Source organism: Nicotiana tabacum, chromosome 11 (genome assembly GCF_000715075.1).
Source record: "Nicotiana tabacum cultivar K326 chromosome 11, ASM71507v2, whole genome shotgun sequence".
NCBI classification, from domain to species: Eukaryota; Viridiplantae; Streptophyta; class Magnoliopsida; order Solanales; family Solanaceae; genus Nicotiana; species Nicotiana tabacum.
Genome location: NC_134090.1, coordinates 94,017,356 through 94,036,363, shown reverse-complemented (window position 1 = coordinate 94,036,363; position 19,008 = coordinate 94,017,356). Strand labels below are relative to the sequence as shown.

Below are 19,008 nucleotides of genomic sequence, written 5' to 3'. Positions count from 1 at the left end.
TAATGCATGCATTAGCTTTGTGTATTAATAATACATTGTTTGATATATATTTTGAACCAATGCATTAATTATGCAAGTATTAGTTATACATTCTATTTGGTATTATCCTATGCATAACTAATATATAGAAAACCATGGTATTAGCAATGTAATGGGTTTTAATACATGCATTAGCTTAGTTAAAGACAAAAATTGTTCTTCAAAATTTATGCTTGATTAAAATATGCTAATTATTATTATATTAATGCAAGTTTAAAATAATCCAAATAGTGAGAAATAAAATTATATCTCTAGTAAATAAATAAATACTTAGCATATTTCCTTTTTTATAAATAAATATTTAGTTCTATATTACAATATAGGTAGACAAATCAAATAATTTTTTTTTAAACCTTTTCATATAAAAACATTTCTCAACATACTTTTAAAAAATTAGAGTGATGGACTGGTTTTGAGGGCATTTTTGTAAACAAACAATTTTTTTAAAAATTGTGCAATGCTTTAATACATCAAACCAAACAATGAATAAGAAATATGTCAGCATAACTAATACTAGCATAACTAATGCAAGCATAACTAATACCAGCATTACTAATACACCCTATTAAGCATTATTCTTATGCACCCTATCAAACGACCCCTAAAAGAATATAGAGATGAAATTGAATGGACCACATCACATGCAAATGAAAGGCGCTTGCAATCTGAGGTACACAGGTTGATACTTGCTAGAACTATCTACCACATATGGTAGGAAAAGAACTGTAGAGTGTTTTAGCAAACTAAAAGGGTATTGAAGATGTACCAGACTGATCGTGCAAGAGGTACATTGTAGACTGCTGAATATACAGATTCAATCACCTACACTAAAGAATGACATTTTGACACCAAAAGCAGACACCCGACACAATACTTCAAATGATTCAACACTGCAGATATACTTCAAACGGAGAACACCTATTTTTATTGCTTACTCCGGACTCCATATGTGCTACGAATATCTGATTGAGATCATTAAAGAGAATGCACAACAACAAATTAAAAGCTTTAGAACAGCATTTGAGTCATTTCACCCGCACAGTAAAGGGATAATGACGAACATACAGTTTTTTTTTACAAAAATGCAGAGAAGTCACTAACACTGCTCTGCTACATTAAACTAACAATCTTCTCATAAAAAGATAAGTATTGGAAGGCACTTATCAAGAACTTGAACAATGTCCAAACAATACAGACAATTACTTATGAGTATAGCCAACAATCATAGTGTTCCAAGAAACTAAATCTTTGTTTGGCATTGCTTTAGAGATCATTTCAGCTGAACTCATATCACGAGCCTCAGTATTCACACTTGAATAATACAGTATTCTTTAAAGGTTCTTCACGGTATTCTACTTGTATAATCTCTTGTATCCGACCATAGTAGTCACCAACATTTGGATCCGATATACAAACTCCACTGTTCATTGTTGATCTTGCGCTACAATGACTTTCTATGTGAAATTTATATCCATTGACAAAATACATTGAATGACATATCGCGCTTATCAATGGTCCATGAGCAAGGCTACGCAAGAATGCATTCTCAATATGGTTGCTTCGGACCTATTTAAAAAATTGTGAGACTTAGTTAAATTTAACAAGTCAATTTTTGTACATTATTGTATTAAATTAAATTATTGTTGGAGGCTTATATATTGCTTGAACCATATAGAGAAATATGTTTCGAGATTCTCATCTATTTGATCCTGAGATAGATTCGGATATTCTTCTTGTAAATTTTCCACGTACATACTTCATTGTAACAAAATAAGTTAAAATTAGTGCTTCTGATATATGAATATTTGTTATATTAAGCAATTATAACTTTCAAATGTTACCTTACAAATGGCTCAACCTCTTTACAATTTAATAGAATGTAAGTTTGGGCAGCCCTGATTTCTTCCAAGGATAAACTCCTCTTTTTTGCTTCTCCTGATAGTCGACCTGGATGTGTAAATATTGATAAATTTCCTTTATGATCTTCCACAACACCACCATCATCATTCCGATCTACATTATGATTACGTGTCATGACATGAGGTTCAAAATAATGAGAAAATAATTGTGTTGACTCTGTCATCAAGTATGCTTCACAAATAGATCCCTCAATACTAGCTTTATTCCCAATAATTTTTTTCAAAGTTCCAAGGTACCTAAATAGATAAATGAATGGACCGTTAAATTAAAAAGTCATGTGTAGCATATTTATCACTGTTATGACATAGAAGTTTTAAATTTACCTCTCAAAAGGATACATCCATCGATATTATACAGGTCCAACAATTCTTGCTTCATATGGCAGATGCACAGGCAAATATTCCATTGAGTTAAAGAACCCCGATGGAAATATACGTTCCAACTTACAGAAGATCTGTGGGATGTCTATTGCTAATCTCTCCATGTCAGCCACTCATAGAGTGGTCGAAGTAAGTTCATTAAGAAATAAACTCAATTCTGTAAGTGTCTTCCACACATTACTAGGAAGTAGTTCACGAAAGGCAATAGGCATTAATCGTTGCATGAACACGTGACAATCATGACTTTTCATGCCAAATAACCTAGACTTGTTCGTCTCTAGACATCGAACCAAATTTGAAACATACTCATCTGGAAACTTCAAACTTTTCACCCAATCAAATAAGATATCTTTTGCTTCATTGTCTATTGTATATGCAACTTTGGGATATTTTCCACTAGCATCCTTTGCCAACTAAGGTCTATCGCAATAGGTTAGCATATCCAAACGTGCTTTGGGATTGTCTTTGGTTTTGTCTTTAACATTAAGAACTGTGTTAAATACATTATCAAAGACATTCTTTTCAATATGCATGACGTCAAGATTATGCCGAATCATGTTAGAACTCCAATAAGGCAAATCCCAAAAGATGCTTCGCTTTTTCTATCCACAAGATTTACGTATTCTCGAATTAACTACTTGTGCATCTTCCTCTGTTACTTTTCTTAGCCCTAACTCACTAATTTGGTTCAAAATTTCCTCTCCCATTCTAAGTGCTAGTGGTAGCCTTTTGACAGTCTGACCTTTAAGAAAGTTTTTACGATCTTTCCTAAATGGATGATGTTGATCAAGGAACATTCTATGACTATCAAACCAAGTTGTTTTCCCACCGTGACGTAATCTAAAAGATTGTGCTTCCTCATACAATAAGGACATGCTAACTTGCCAGCAGTACTCCATCCTGATAACATAGAATATGCTGGAAAGTCACTGATTGTTCACATAAAAGCCGCCCTTAATTGAAAGTTTTGCTTTTTTGAGATGTAAAATGCTTCCACACCTTCCTCCCATAACATGGTCAATTCTTTTATTAGAGGTTATAGAAAAATATCAATTTTTTGTTTAGGATTGGTTGGCCCTGGAACAATGACAGTTAAGAACATGTGTGCCTCTTTCATACACATCCAAGGAGTTAAGTTGTATGGAGTGACAATCACTAGCCACGAAGAGTATTTTCTTCCTGATTGACCATATGGTTGGAAACCATCAGTACATAACCCCAGCCTTACATTCCTTGGTTCAGAAACAAAAAATGAATGAGTTTCATTGAAGTGCTTACAAGCCTCAGAGTCTGATGGATGACACATTACCCCCTCCTCTTGTATATGCTCATGATGCCATCTCATGTCACCGGCTGTAGCAAGAGATGCATATAATCTTTGCAATCTAGGAATCAAAGGAAAATTATACATCCTTTTATAAGGGACTAATTTCCTCTTACGTGAACCAACACGACGTTTAAGCCTCTCGTAGCCACAAAACTTTCAATATGTGAGGTCTTCATCGTCACCCCAATACAACATACATCCTGAATTACAATAATCAATCTTTTCAACCGGCAAACCCAATCTACGCACTAGCTTCTTGGTTTGGTAATAACTTTCAAGCATTATGTTATCTTCAGGTAAAGCCTCTTTCATCAATTGCATCATTTTGTCATATCCCCTCTGTGATAAAGTGTTCTTCATTTTAATGTTTAACATCCTAGAAACTACTGCGAGTTGAGAAAGGGAGAACCATGATACAATTCTGTATCAGCGGCCTTTAGCAAATCATAAAACCTTTGAGACTCAGGATTAGGCTCTTCCTCCATTGAAGGATTAGCCTCGTCCTCCATTGAAGGCTCAAAATGATGAGACGACTCAAATTCAGTATTACTATAATATTGCCAACTAGAACCCTGGCCAAAGTTGGGTCCAGCTGAATCTAAAACCATTTGTCGGTATGGATTGTCATATCCTAATGCAATATGAACAACACCATGTAGATCACTGCTAGAAGACGTCACACCAGTCACATCTTTTTCCCCTTGATACTTCCAAACAGAATAGTTTTTAACAAATCCAAACTTAAAAAGGTGCAATCTAACTGTTTCAACATCCATGTATATAATGTTGCAACATTTTTTACATGAGCATCGAACATTCTCACCACTCATGCGATTTCGCTGAGAACGTGCAAACAGGAGAAAGCTATCCACGCCAGTTACAAAATTAGAATTAATACCCCCCTCGGCCATCCAACCTCTCGTACATCCAAGCACGCTCTAAATTATCCATATTCCTATTTAATATAGAAACAAAACAGGATAATCAAACTTCTTTTTTCTACGAGTAAGATAATAAGAAAAGAAATTGGGTGTCAACAAGCAGCTCCTACACAGCTCGACATAATAGAGGAACAAAGTAATGAAATGGAACATAAGCACAAAGAAAGGGAGTAAGAATGGGTTATGACAAAAAATATTAAGATGGAGCAAGAAGTGAACTAAATCTACATTCACTGCTGTCAGTTCAAGTATAAGCTAAATTAGCATTTCTCAAGAATAAGTCCAACATCTGACAACATGTAGCCCATGAGAGCTCATATAAACTAGGAGATTCTATATCATATTTCTAATATTGTAAAATGATACTCCATTTCATATACTAGAAATTGCCTCAGTAATATTCCGGATAATTCAAATCTCATTAAGAAACTGTACGTGTCGGGAAAAAATTTAAGAAACTTTGATGATTATGTTAATAAATGATAAATTATAGTATAGGTTTTTTAGGGCCACATTTTTTTAATTTAAATTCTTGCGAAAATCTAGTAGCAAGAGAAAGAAGAAAGAGACAAAGAGACATGAACTATAACTAATAGAATAATAAATTGCCTTCCATTAGCTAGGGGCAAGTTTTGAATATTATCAAGAAAAGATGCCATAATTCTTCCCCTTGGGAACATAAATTTTTGAAGACCATAACCTCTAATCAGCATAGAAGTGCGTCAGATACGGGACATTAGCACTAAAGTTTAAAGAACAAACCTTAGGTTCTGGATCTAGAAGATTGACATCAACTAGGTGTTCAATCCAGCTTGAACCCAAAGCATCATCATCGTTAATTAGGATACTTTTAGTACTCAAAGTAGTGCTCCAAAAAATTACAAATCTTTAACCGCGCCCCCCCCCCTCAAAAATGTTAATTCAACACTTTCCAGCAAATAGAGAGTACCCAAATACAGAAACATGGTCTTGCTAATTGTAAAACAGATCTGTTACTATTTACAAACCTTAGATTCACGTTGGCTACTAATTTTTGCTCTTGTTCTTTCCCTCAAGGTGTGTCTTGTACGGATTTTGCTCCCAACCGCCTAATTTTGCTTCCAACGCATTTCTACTTTATTAGAAATGGTATTTAGCGACGGATTTAGCTATGCCTCAATTTTCGTCCCTAAAAATAATATTATTTTTCATTGAAGAGTACATTATCGACGGAAATTTCCGTAGCAAGGTGTTTTAAAAATTTTTAATAAAGGAATTAAGGCTAGCGATGGATTTTTGGGTTCTAATTTTGTCGCTATAGTTAAATAAATTTTGTCGCTTCGTTTTTGTCGCTAAATCCGTAGGTAAATTGAGGGTGCCAATATTTAGCGCCAACAATTAGCGACAAATTTTCAATTTTGTCACTATTTCATCACTATATTATATACTAACTATTTTTTGGCTTTTTTTTGCAACGAAACTATTATTCCGTAGTCAATCCGTCGCTAATCAGCGACGAAACTAAATTTGTCGGTAAAATCCGTCGTTAAATGCTGTTTTTTGTAGTGAATGAACATATAACACCAAGAAGGTAGAATAAACAAGAACAAGTCTTACGTCAACAATGGTTCTACAATACCATCCTCAACTTCATAAATAATACTCAATTATCATAGATAGCCTATAAACACGAAAAGAATGATCAATTTAATAATTAACTAGTCTAAGCATGGATATCATGATCAAAGAAAGCAATAAATTACAAGAACCAATCCCACTCGCATGCTTTAGCCCAACAACAATGCATAAGTACTTGTCACCTCACATATACGTTGTACCAAAAATTTAAACAAGTAGCAAATAAGCAAACAAGTCTTAATCCCTCAAGTCAAGGTTAATCAGGACATTTACCTCGCTCTAAAGATCAACTCAAAGCTCAACCACGACTTTGCCTTTCAAACAAACCTCCGAGCTAACCAAATCTAGCAAATTACTAACCAACCGATTAAAAAATAAGCCTTAGGAACTACCCACGAATGAAAAAGGTTCAATTTTGGTCATTATTTAAAAAGTCAACTCCAAGGCTCGCTTGGTCCAAACCCAGAATTCGGACCAAAACCTGATTACCCAATCACCCCCGAGCCTGATTATGTAATTTATTTCGAATTCCGACCTCAATTTGAGGTCTAAATTCTAATTTTACAAAAATCCTTAATTCTATCCAAACATCAAATTTCCACCACAAAATCCTAGATTTTAGGTTGAAATCTTATGAAATGTAATGAAAAAGTAAAAGAAAGTAGGTTAGAATCACTTACCAATGAATTGATGAAGATCAGCTCTTAGGAAAATCGCCTCTAGGGTCCTCTAGGTTTGAAAGTCTGAAAGAATGAGAAGATTCCTGTCTAACTCAGCTTTTGACCAGTTGCAGATGTCGCAATTGCGACCTGGGGTTCACAATTGCGAACTCCCGCAAATACGAAAAATCCCTCGCAATTGCGAAGTCTTCGCACCTCTGCAATCATCGCATTTGCGATGAAATGTTCACAAATACGAACTCTGGTCCCCCCGTAAATGCGGCCTTTTGATCGTAATTGTGATCCCTTGCTGAGCCAATTTTCTTTGCAATTGCGACCAAGACAGGAACATCGATTCTTCGCAATTGCGAACACTGACATCGCAATTGTGATGTCAGAGACCTACACCAGAACTGAAGCACGCCAACATTTTTCTTGAGTCCAAACTCACTCTGCAGCCTATCATAAACTCATCTGAGCCCTCGGGGCTCCAAAACGAACATGCACACAGGTCAAAAAAACATCATACGAACTTGTTCACGCGATCAAATCGCCAAAATAACACCTAGAACTATGAATCAGACATCAAATCAAATGAATTTTTCAAAAAAACTTTAGAATTGCTATTTTAACAACCGAACATCCGAATAACATCAAACGAACTCCATTTTTCACCAAATTTGACAAACATACCATAAATATAGTAACGGACTTATACCGGGTTCCAAAATCAAAGTACGGACCCGATATTAATAAAGTCAAACATTTGTCAAACCTTTAAAGTAGGGGTGGGCATAAAATCCGAAAAATGAAATTTCAAACTGGACCGAATTAGTTTGGTATTTCGGTATAGGAATTTTGATTCTTCGATATTTCGGTGCGGTCCTCGATATTGCGATTTTAATATTACGGTATATCAAAATACCGAATTATATTACTACACCTTCCTTCACTACCCAATCCAAATTATCAATTTTCAACCCAAAAATTCAATTTATTAGTTCTTACCCCTAGCCAGTAGCCCACTAAGCCCAGTGCCCCAACTTAATGATAGTTTAGGCTTTCTTGGAATTTAGCTAATTGCTTTCAGCAGCACACTGGAAGGTCCCATGTGCCTAATTCTGATGTAAAATTCAATTACTAAGTGCTCGAGGAAATAGATAATGATGTAATTTCTATTATAAATTATTAGAAGCAAAGGGCAGATTCTGTTGCTATACTCACATAGTGATTGCTATTAGAAATTATTAGAAGGAACTGCTCACATTTTTTTGTTGCTATGCTCATTTATTACGTTATTAGAAATTTTCTAATGAATTAGACTTCAGTAGTTCACCACTGTTTACCTCACAAAGAGTTAGTACAATACTGAAACCGTACCCAACCATACAAGAAGATATCGAACCGTACCAAACTACTTTGGGAAACTGGCCTTGCTTTTGGAAGTGTTACTTAGTTCAAGAAAACACTTACTAAGTATGCAATTCAAGAATATGTAGAGTTACATAAATATGTTAATGAACCAACAAGAGTGAGGGTAAAGTATCATGGTGGTTGTCCATGGTTGTTGTTTGCTAGTTATAATTTTAGAGAAAAAAGTTGTGTGGTGAAGAACTATAATCCATTTCACAAGTATAATGGTACAACCAAGAACATACTATGCAATTCAAAGTACTTGGCAGAAAAATATAAGGATAAAATAATTTTTGAACCAAATATTAGAATCTTTAAATTTCAAGAGTTAGCTCAAAAAGAGTTAGAAGTGTATATTGGAAGGATTGTGATAAAGAAAACCAAATATATTGAGTTATCACAGATTCTGGGGCACCAAGTTAAAGAGTTTGGCAGAATTCTGGATTATAGAGATGAGCTGCTGAGGACTGATCCATATGTTGTGAAACTTAGAGAAAGAAATTTTTTTAAGATGGTAGGAAAATATCTATATGCTTTTATATATGTTTTGATTCCTTGAAGAAGGCCTTCCTTGAAGATTATAGGATGTGCATTAGGTTTGATGGGTATATTTCTGAAAGGTATTTGCAAAGCCAATTACTTGTGGTTGTTTGTTTATAAGGATGAGAATAAATAAATGTTGCCATTGGCTTGGCTAATAACTGAAGTTGAAAACATATTTGCATGAAGATGGTTTGTCAATCTTATATAGAATTATCTTCAGCTTGGAGATGAGACATAATTGACAATTATTGCGGACATGCAGAAGGTAGTGTATATTCTGTTAAGTTTTTGTTTAAATCTTGTAATATTTTTCTAATATTTTAACTATTTATTTTTAAGTATTGCGGGGTCTTGATAAAGCTATCATTGAGATCCTTCCATAGACAGAACATCGGATGTGCTACAGGCACATCCTAGCTAACCATTCAAAAAAATGAAAAGGCTTTGAGAGAAAAAACTATTGTTGGAGATGTGATCGGTATACTCATGAGCAAGAGTTAAAGAAAAATTTCGATCACAAACGAGGGAAAAAATAAACGATGACTTGCTATGCTATAACAAAGAAATATGGTGCAAGATATATTTCAAGTATTTCAGCAATTGCGAGAGTGTTGACAACAATATGGCTGAAATTTCAACATCATGGATATTGGGGCCAAGGCACAAAAGTATCATCATAAAACTCGAAGAGACTAGGGAATTATAATAATAAAAATAGCAACAATAAGGAATTTCTGTGATACTTCAATCTGTGATATTCTCCATTAACACTAAATATGTTGCAAGAGAATACAACAAAACCAATGAAATGTCAGGTTCACTGGAGTGGTCAATATGGGTATGAAGTAAAGGAAGGATTAACCAGTAAGCATATAGTAAATTTAAACAATACACATATAGAGCTTGGATGTTGAAATACCATGCGCTCATGTTATAGCTGCTATTCATTTTAAAAAGTTGGAGTCAGTTAGCTACATTGCACATTGGTACCATGGGGAGACTTATATGAAGACCTATAGTCACTACCTTCAGCATGTACAAAATATGGAGATATGGCCACAGTCACAAAACCCTTTAGTTATGCCACCACAAGTAAGAAAGATGTCAGGCAGGCCCAAGAAAGTAAGGAGGAAAAAACAAACTAAAAATAAAATAGGAAAGTTGTTTAGAAGAGGTACTGAGATGATCTGTAAGGCTATAATAACAAGGGATGTCATAGGGGTGCACAACGTACTGCAAGATCAACTGGCGGTGCAAAATCATCAAGTATTGGTTCTTCATCAACACCTTCAGTTCAAAGTCAACCAAGCATAGGAAGAGAAAGACCAAGAGGTTCAACAAAACAGGTAATACTTGTAAGTTACTTCTATTATATTTTATTTTTTATATAGCTTCTTAATACTTTCACTTGTATATAGGATATTTCTACTAATATGGAAAGAGGGACACTCTGTAAAAGGCCAAGAATGGTTGGTATAAGAATGCTAAATACAGAAATTGGAGTTGTCATCTATAATGTAAGCCTAGAATATGAATTGTGCCTATGAACTCTCTTTGTAATCAAACTTGGATGCAAACTAGCTAATTTTATTTTTGTGAATATAGCCTGGAATGTCAATTGTGCCTATGAACTCTGCAGTAGTGACTGGAGATATTGGAAAAACCAAGAATATCGGTGAAATAGAAAGGTAAAGAAGCTATAACCTCAAAGAAAATTCAATACTATCAAGCTCAGTAAAGAATGGAGACAAGGTCCAAGGTATCTGAAAGAGTCGTTTGAGCCAAATAAGTTCATCAGTACCACAATCAATTTGTCTAATAGACATTATTTGTAATTCAATATTTTTGTTTGTGTTTGATAGTACTAACTGCAGTTGGTATATGTAAGACAACATGCAGATGTGATCTACACTTTGGTGTCTATTTTCTATTTTCTGAAATTGATATGTAATTGTATTCAGCAATGATTGAAAGTTTCTAAGTCCGTTTTCTGCAATGATATGCATCAATGACTGCACTTTTATAATTCTATTTTATGAAATGATATGCAGCAATAACTACATTTTTATTAACACAAAATTTGCACTTTGGTGATTATTTTTCTATTCTTTCTGTCCAATAAGTAAATATATTTAGCAATGACATCACATTTATAAGTCTGTTTTTTGCGGTAATATGCAATATTGATTGCACTTCAGTAATTCTATTTTTCTGCAATGATATGCAGCAATGGCTACAAGTTATATTGAATAATCACACATATTTTCAATTGTAACAAAACAAACTAAATGAACAAAGTGTATTATGTTACAAAAGTTACCCCAAGTTTTTACAAAAAATGCTACAACTAATTGATGCAACACTAAAGAAATTACAATCGTAACAAAGCCTAGGCAACTTTGTTGCAACATTCTCCACATATACTAGATGAAACCAAAAGCTTATAGCTAACACATTCATACAACATAAAAAATCAAAGTATTTTTTTCCTAATCTTGGACTTAACCAATCTGCTCCTCTACTTCGTTTCCCTTTCTTTCATCTTCTCTATCTTTCCCTCCAACTTCTCCAATTGTATCTCTATCTTCTTTTTCACTTGTTTTCTTTCCTTACGCTTCTCAACAGTTTCATAAACTTCTAATTCACTTTCAAGATCACCAATTTTTTCCGCAAGTTTACGAATAACAAATTTCGTTCTTCGATTAATTTCGGCGTCCCTCCAACATAAAAAATCACAAGATCTTGGACTCTACAATGATAAAAATTAAAGAATTATATATAAGTTTAATTAACTAAAGCTTCAACTAAATGACAAAAATTAATGAATCTTCTACTTACCCCATAGTATGGATACACCCAATATCATCTACTCAGATTCGTAAGGGTCCAAACTGTCAACATCCGTAACACCTAAGCATGGTTGTAGCTCACCTTTTCATTTAATACAGGATCAACATCTTTCATATAAAGCATAGCCAAGTTAGTTGACCGCATTATGTGCGACACAGAAAATCAGAAAAAACTCCTAAAATCAGAAGAAATTTCGGCCCACTTAAAATATGCCCTAAAATCAGATGAAACGAAAGCTTTCAGAGAAGAATAAGGCTTTGATTCAGATACAAGGCTTTAATTCAGTTTGGAATTCCATATCTTGGCAAAAAATTATGACTAATTGAAAGTGAGGGAGATTTAGGGTTCTTCACAAAGAGGAGAAAAACTGGATCGGGTAAATTTTTTTACTGTTGAGGTCTGGTTATAAAGTAGATGCACTCTAAACAAAATTTCGTTTTTGTTTAAATTCATTTTATTCGTTAAACTGAGTGTAAAACACGCTCATAAATCATATGATTCCACGCGTTTGGTCTGGTACCATGGAAGGGAAAATATAATTCAGTCAAATTGTGTTTAGGGGGTAAAATATACATATTTAGTTTAAGTATTCAAATGAGTTTTTGGGAAAAGTTTAATAAGATATTTATGTAATTTTTTTCCTTTTTTACAAAGTTTATTGGAAAAAAAAAACAAATCTGGCGAATGAAATAATGCTAGGTATGATAGAAAAAGATATATTATAGACGCGAAAGCATGATGGAAAAAGACATACTATAAATGCGGAAGCAATCCAAAACAATCTTACATACAACAACAATAACAGACTCAACGTAATCTCACAAGTAGGGCCTAGGGAAGGACATTACCCCTACCTTCGAGAAGGCAGAGATGTTATTTTTCGGAAGACCCTCGGCTTAGGAAAAATAAAAAGAAGGGTAGCAGTAAGAACACCAATTAGAAAACCGAAGCAAAAATACAAAGGTACAAAACTAAAATTAAGTACTATAATTAGAATGTCGGAGTGACAGCAACGACAAGTAAACAAAGAAGTCAACGAATATGAAAATACATAAATAATGCTAACTCGTGTAGTAAAGCTATTGTTACAGACAAGGACTGTCATGACCTAGTTTCTCCCACCGTGAACTGTCATGACGACACCTAGTCTCTACGACTAGGTAAGCCTAATATTACGGAAATGAAATGAAAACACAAGGATAATAGCTAATAGATATAATTATCAAGTAGAAACGGTGCCACTCGACACATACAATAATCATCTTTCCCAAAACCCAAAATGTCGCCAGTCACAAGCTTCTAAGAGTTTCTAACTGCTCTATACATTAATGTCTAAAGAAAATAAGGGAAATATTAACACAAGGGATAGAAGGGGACTCCGAAGTATACGGACGCGGGCAGATATCCCTTGAAGTCTTCTGAAGCAGCAACCACACAGCTAAACTTGAGGCTGATAGCTAGTATCTAGATCTGCACATGGAAAATATGTGCAGGAAAAGGCATGAGTACACCACAACGGTACCCAGTAAGTGCTAAGCCTAACCTTGGTCGAGTAGTGATGAGATCAGATCATGACCCTACTGGTATAAATATAATGAAATAAGACAGAAAGAAATATTACAGTAAAATAAGTACGGAAATCTAATAGGAATAGAATTCAATGAAAGCTAACAGCTCAGAACATAGTTATAGCAACAGGGGATCTCCCAGAATACCGTCCCGTAGTTCCAAATGTAAATGTGCAGGGGGATCTCCTGGAATACCATTCCGTAGTCCCAAAGTAAATATGCAGTGCTGGGGGATCTCCCGAAATGCCGTTCCGTAGTCCCAAAGTAAATATGCAGTGCAGGAGGATCTCCTGTGGAATACCATTCTGTAGTCCCAAAGTAAATATGCAACTCAATCAATATTAACAATAGTTACAACAGGGAGACCTACAGTTTAGGCTAAGTTCACATCAAAGAAAACAAGTAATTTCACTAAACATGTTGCACAGAGTTCAAATAGGCGTTTAAAACACGTAGGCATGCTTTTTTAATCTAAACAAGGTAGTTACATATGCTATTGTAGTTCAAACAAGGAGAAAACAGGTTATGACTTAGTGAAAAATGGAGTTTTACAACAAATATCCCGTGTACGTACTTGTTACCTCATACACGGTATTCATATATCAAACAATACCAAATCCTAAGGGGAGTTCCCTCACACAAGGTTAGATAAGCCACTTACCTCGAACAAAGCTCAAATCAATCTGACACAATGCTCTTTCCATAAATATCCGGCTCTGGATGTCCCGAATCTTGCCAAATCAATTACATAATGTAAATATAGCTACAAACAACTAATTTAGCTAATGAAATCAAAGTTAAGGCAAGAAAATAGAAAAACGCCCAAAAAGCCTCCCTGAGCTCACGTCTCTGAATCGGGTAAAAGTCACAAATTATGAACACTCATTCACTCACGAGTCTAACCATACCAAATCCACTCAAATCCGATACCAAAATCTCGACCAAACCCCTAAAATTTGGCCTAAAAACTTTTCTCAAATTTTCTCAATTTTCCCCCCAAATTTGGAATTAAATGATGAAATCAAGTATAGATTAATGGGATAAATCATAAAGGAGTTAGGAATCATTACCCAATAACTTCCACAGAAAATCTCTCCAAGTTTCGCCTTCTACCGAGCTCTCAATCAAATTTTGTTATATGAACTCAAACTCTCATTTTTTAACTTTAAATTCTTCCCAGGTGCGTTCTTCTTCGTGAACGCGACATCACCATCGGGAACGTGATGAACAATCTTCCACTGGCCCAAAATTCCTCCTTATCGAATGCGAGGGGCCTCTTGCGAACGCGTACCTTTCACTAATGGACCGGGAACATCTTGGCGAACGCGTAGGCTTAATGCCTGAAGCTCCCTCTGCCCCATTCCTCTACGTGAACGCGAGGATCATATCGCGAACGCGTAGGCTAAAGGTCCCACACCTTCGCGAATGCGGGAACAACATTGCGAATGCAAAGAACAACTTAGCTACCTTTCCCATATGCTTTACGCGATCGTGAGACCCTTCTCGCGAACGCGCTGAAGGATTTTCTGCAACAAAACACCATAAATTTGCTACTTCTCTAAGTCCAAAAATGACCTGTTGAGCATCCGAAATACACCCGAGGCCCTCGGGACCTCAACCAAACATACCAACCAATCCTAAAATACCATACGAACTTAGTCGAGCCCTCAAATAACATCAAACGACGCTAAAATCACGAATCACCCTCCAATCCAAACTTTAAGAACTTGGAACTTCTAAATTCTACAACCGATGCCGAAACCAACCAAACCACATCCGATTGACCTAAATTTTTCACACAGGTCATATTCAACACTAGGGACCTACTCTAACTTCCGGAATTAGATTCCGACCCCGATATAAAAAATTTCACTACTGGCCCAAAACTCCAAAAATTTGACTTTCACCATTTCAAGCCTAAATGAACTACGGACCTCCAAAACACAATCCAAACACGCCACTAAGTCCAAAATCACCCAATGGAGCTAACAGAATTGGCGAAACTCCATTTCGGAGTCGTTTTCACACAGTTCCGACTACGATCCAAATCTTAAGACTTATCCCAGCAAGTCAAAATAGAAATAATTGTTCGTCCTCGAATGACCATAGAGACATACCTGAAGTGGTAAAAAGGCAAGGATAACGGCTACGCATATCTTGCTCGGTCTCCCAAGTCGCCTCCTCTACCGGCTGACTCCGCCACTGAACCTTCACTGATGCAATGTTCTTTGACCTTAGCTGTCGAACCTTCCTGTCTAAAATAGCCACTACTTCCTCAACATAGGATAGATCCTTCTCCAACTGCCTGAGCTAAAATCCAACACATGAGACAGATCGTCGTGATACCTCCGGAGCATCGAAACATGAAATACCGGATGAACTTCTACTAGGCTGGGAGTTAAGTCAAGCTCATAAACAACTTCCCCAACACGCGGCAATACCTCAAAGGGGCCAATAAACCTTAGGCTCAGCTCGCCCCTCTTTCTGAATCTCATAAAGCCTTTCATAGGCGAAACCCGGAGCAAGACCCGCTCTCCAACGATGAATGCCACATTGCGAACCTTTCGGTCTGCATAACTCTTCTGTCTGGATTGGGCTATGCGAAGTCTATCCTGAATCACCTTAACCTTCTCCAAGGCATCCTGAACCAAGTTCGTACCCAATAATCTAGCCTCACCCGGCTCAAACCAACCCACTGGGGACCGACACCACCTAGTATACAAAGCCCCGTAGGTGCCATCTGAATGCTAGACTGATAACTGTTGTTATATGTGTTGATACCCAATTTCTCCCTCTCATATATATATATATATATATACATATATATATAATATGCGTTGTATATCATCATTTTGATTTATGAGCATACACAAGTATTTTTTATAATTTTTTATAATTTTTTAAGGCTTTAAATTAATTTATTTCTGGGTTTTATTATATAAATATCCAATAATTACTCTACAAATTATTTTTAAATAATTTAATCATTTATACCAATATGAGGTCTTAAATATCTTCAGTGCATTACATTTGCATTTTTAAGGCTAAATTGCATAATTTTGCAATAATAGCCATATGCATATATAATTATATTATTTATACAGAAAATGACTTTTTATATTTTTATAATATTAAGTAATTATTTTAAATCATTTCTATTCACAAGTTATATTTTTTGTTATTTATTTATTATTTTTATAAATTATTAATTTAATTAAAATTAGGTATTTAAAATTTGGCCCTAATTTCATAACTAATTTCGGACCTAACTACCCAAACATAGCCCAATTACCCCAAGCCCAACACTAGTGACCCACTACCCACACCCATTTAATTAACCCGACCCAACCCTTCTCAAATCCCAAGATAATATACGATCAACGACTCATGAACGCCTCCCCATTTCCTTATATCACTTGACCCCAAACCCTAACCCCATTCCCTTCAAACCAGCCGCCTCTCTATTCTCTCCCCTCTAAAGAACCCTAACCCGCCGCCTCTCAAAAACTCCTTTCCTAATCCCTCTTCTAATGGGATTTTCTTCCCATTCACTTACCATATTCGTATATTTCCATTACTGGGTGAATCTCTACGGTATTACCTAGTACTTGCCTAAACATGGCAAGTACTCTTACTTTGATTCTGTCTGATTGACTTTCATCTCTTGAATCTGGACGATATTGCATCCACACACGTTTATTCTACACCGTGTGAGTCCGATTTGTTCATATTTTGCTGATTTGTATTTAACCCTAAAGCTAGGGTTTACAGATTTTCTTTGATTCGAACCAAAATTGACTCAAGCCTTTGATTTTAAGTATTATCTCATCTATATTTGCTCTATTATGTGTAAATTTAATAGTTTCTGTTGATTTTTTACTTACCCTAAATTAGGGTTTTCGATTCTTCTAAATCGAACCAAATCTGGTTCGATTCTTTGATTTTGAATAGTATTTCTGTCTATGTTCATCTAATTCTATGCAGCATGTGATTCTTTTGCCTTTTATTTCTACCGATTTTTGTATTTTACCTAAAAATTAGGGTTTTAAATTTTTTCCTTCCTTACTAATTTTAAATGCTTTCCTTTCTAGTGTTTGACTAATTATTTCCACGTTTATGTGTTAAATTACTACACTATATAAACCCCTCCCCATTCCCCTTTGAAGCAGTTCGAAAATCATTAAGGAAACTACAAAAGTAAGTTGTGTGCTCTTTGCTTTGAATAGTCTTGTTCTGTACTTTAGTTCCTGGCCGGCTGAAAACCAAGGCCAGAAATCCTGAGTTCTTGCTCTTTTGGTGATAATCACAATACAGTGGGATTCCTTTCTTTCTTGTTTCATTTTAACTGATGAGTTACCAAGCCTTTGCCATTTCATTCTAATTTGCTTGTCGTTTTGTTCAATGTGTTATTCAATTCTAGACTCTGCTAATCAAAATGCCATTATGTTTGTAGTTTGAGACATGTTTATAGCCGAGTTGATTAATTTCTCTCAATCTAGTTTATGGGTTATTGATAACTACCCCCTCTTCTGTTTAGAACTGCCATTTGAACATGTACTCATATCCCTTTTTATGGATTAGCTGACTAAGTATGAGTATGTTCATTAAGAGAATAACAAGTCTGTTTCTGAATGTGTTGCAATATAGCCTGTTTTGATCATGTTTCCATCATGTCTTGACTTTTCCAATAATTGCCCTAATTAGTTTTCAGCATGTTATGGTCTATTGCTAATTGCTATGATTCCTTCTTCTGACACTAGCTTTTTGCACTTAGCATAATCTGAACCCTTTTTTCTCACTATGAATTTGTCATGAAATTCGTCTTGTTAACATGTGCATTATGTGATCGAACTCATTTTGTGAAACTTGGTTAAGTCTATCTTAAATCCAAGCATGTATGTTATCTTTTTTTGTGTGCTCAATTTGGTTATGTCCTTCAGTGGTGTCCCTTAACCTCATTCTATTCCTTACTGCCTGGTCCCACCCCTCCTCATTCCCTTTTGAAACAATTCGAAAACCATTAAGAAAACTACAAAACTAAGTTGTGTGCTCTTTGCTTTTGAATAATCTTGTTCTGTACTTTAGTTCCTGACCGGCTGAAAGCCAAGGCCAGAAATCCTGAGTTTTTGCTCTTTTGGTGATATTCACAATACAATGGGATTCCTTTCTTTCTTGTTTTATTTTAACTAGTGAGTTACCAAGCCTTTGCCATTTCATTCTGATTTGTCTGCCGTTTTGTTCAATGTGTTATTCAATTCTAGACTCTGCTAATCTAAATGCCATTACTTTTGTAGTTTGAGACATGTTTATACCTGAATTGATTAATTTTCTCAATTCTTCCTAGTCTATGTGTTATTGATAACCACCCCCTCTTCTGTTTAGAACTGCCATTTGAACATGTCCTCATATCACCTTTCTATGGATTAGTTGACTAACTATGAGTATATTCATTAAGAGAATAACAAGTATGTTTCTGAATGTGTTGCAATGTAGCCTGTTTTGATCTTGTTTCCATCATGTCTTGACTTTTCCAATAATTGCCCTAATTAGTTTTCAACATGTTATGTTCTATTGCTAATTGATATGATTTCTTCTTGTGACACTAGCTTTCTGCACTTAGCATAATCTGAACTCTCTTTTCTCACTATGAATCTATCTTGCAATTTGTCTTGTTAACATGTTCATTATCTGATCGAACTGATTTTCTAAAACTTGGTTAAGTCTGTCTTAAATCCAAGCACGTCTGTTATC

General features: G+C 35.2%; 2 long non-coding RNA genes across 2 annotated transcripts; both read right to left on the bottom strand.

The window, feature by feature from the left end:
* Positions 1-981: 981 nt before the first annotated feature.
* LOC107802203 (uncharacterized) lies at positions 982-5,815 on the bottom strand. Its single transcript, XR_001651784.2, has 3 exons — positions 5,615-5,815; positions 1,881-2,052; positions 982-1,605 (listed from the first exon to the last, which is right to left on the bottom strand). It is a non-coding gene; the product is annotated as an uncharacterized LOC107802203 (long non-coding RNA).
* Positions 5,816-11,124: 5,309 nt separating this feature from the next.
* LOC107802204 (uncharacterized) lies at positions 11,125-12,331 on the bottom strand. Its single transcript, XR_001651785.2, has 2 exons — positions 11,678-12,331; positions 11,125-11,588 (listed from the first exon to the last, which is right to left on the bottom strand). It is a non-coding gene; the product is annotated as an uncharacterized LOC107802204 (long non-coding RNA).
* Between the last annotated feature and the right edge of the window lie 6,677 nt (positions 12,332-19,008).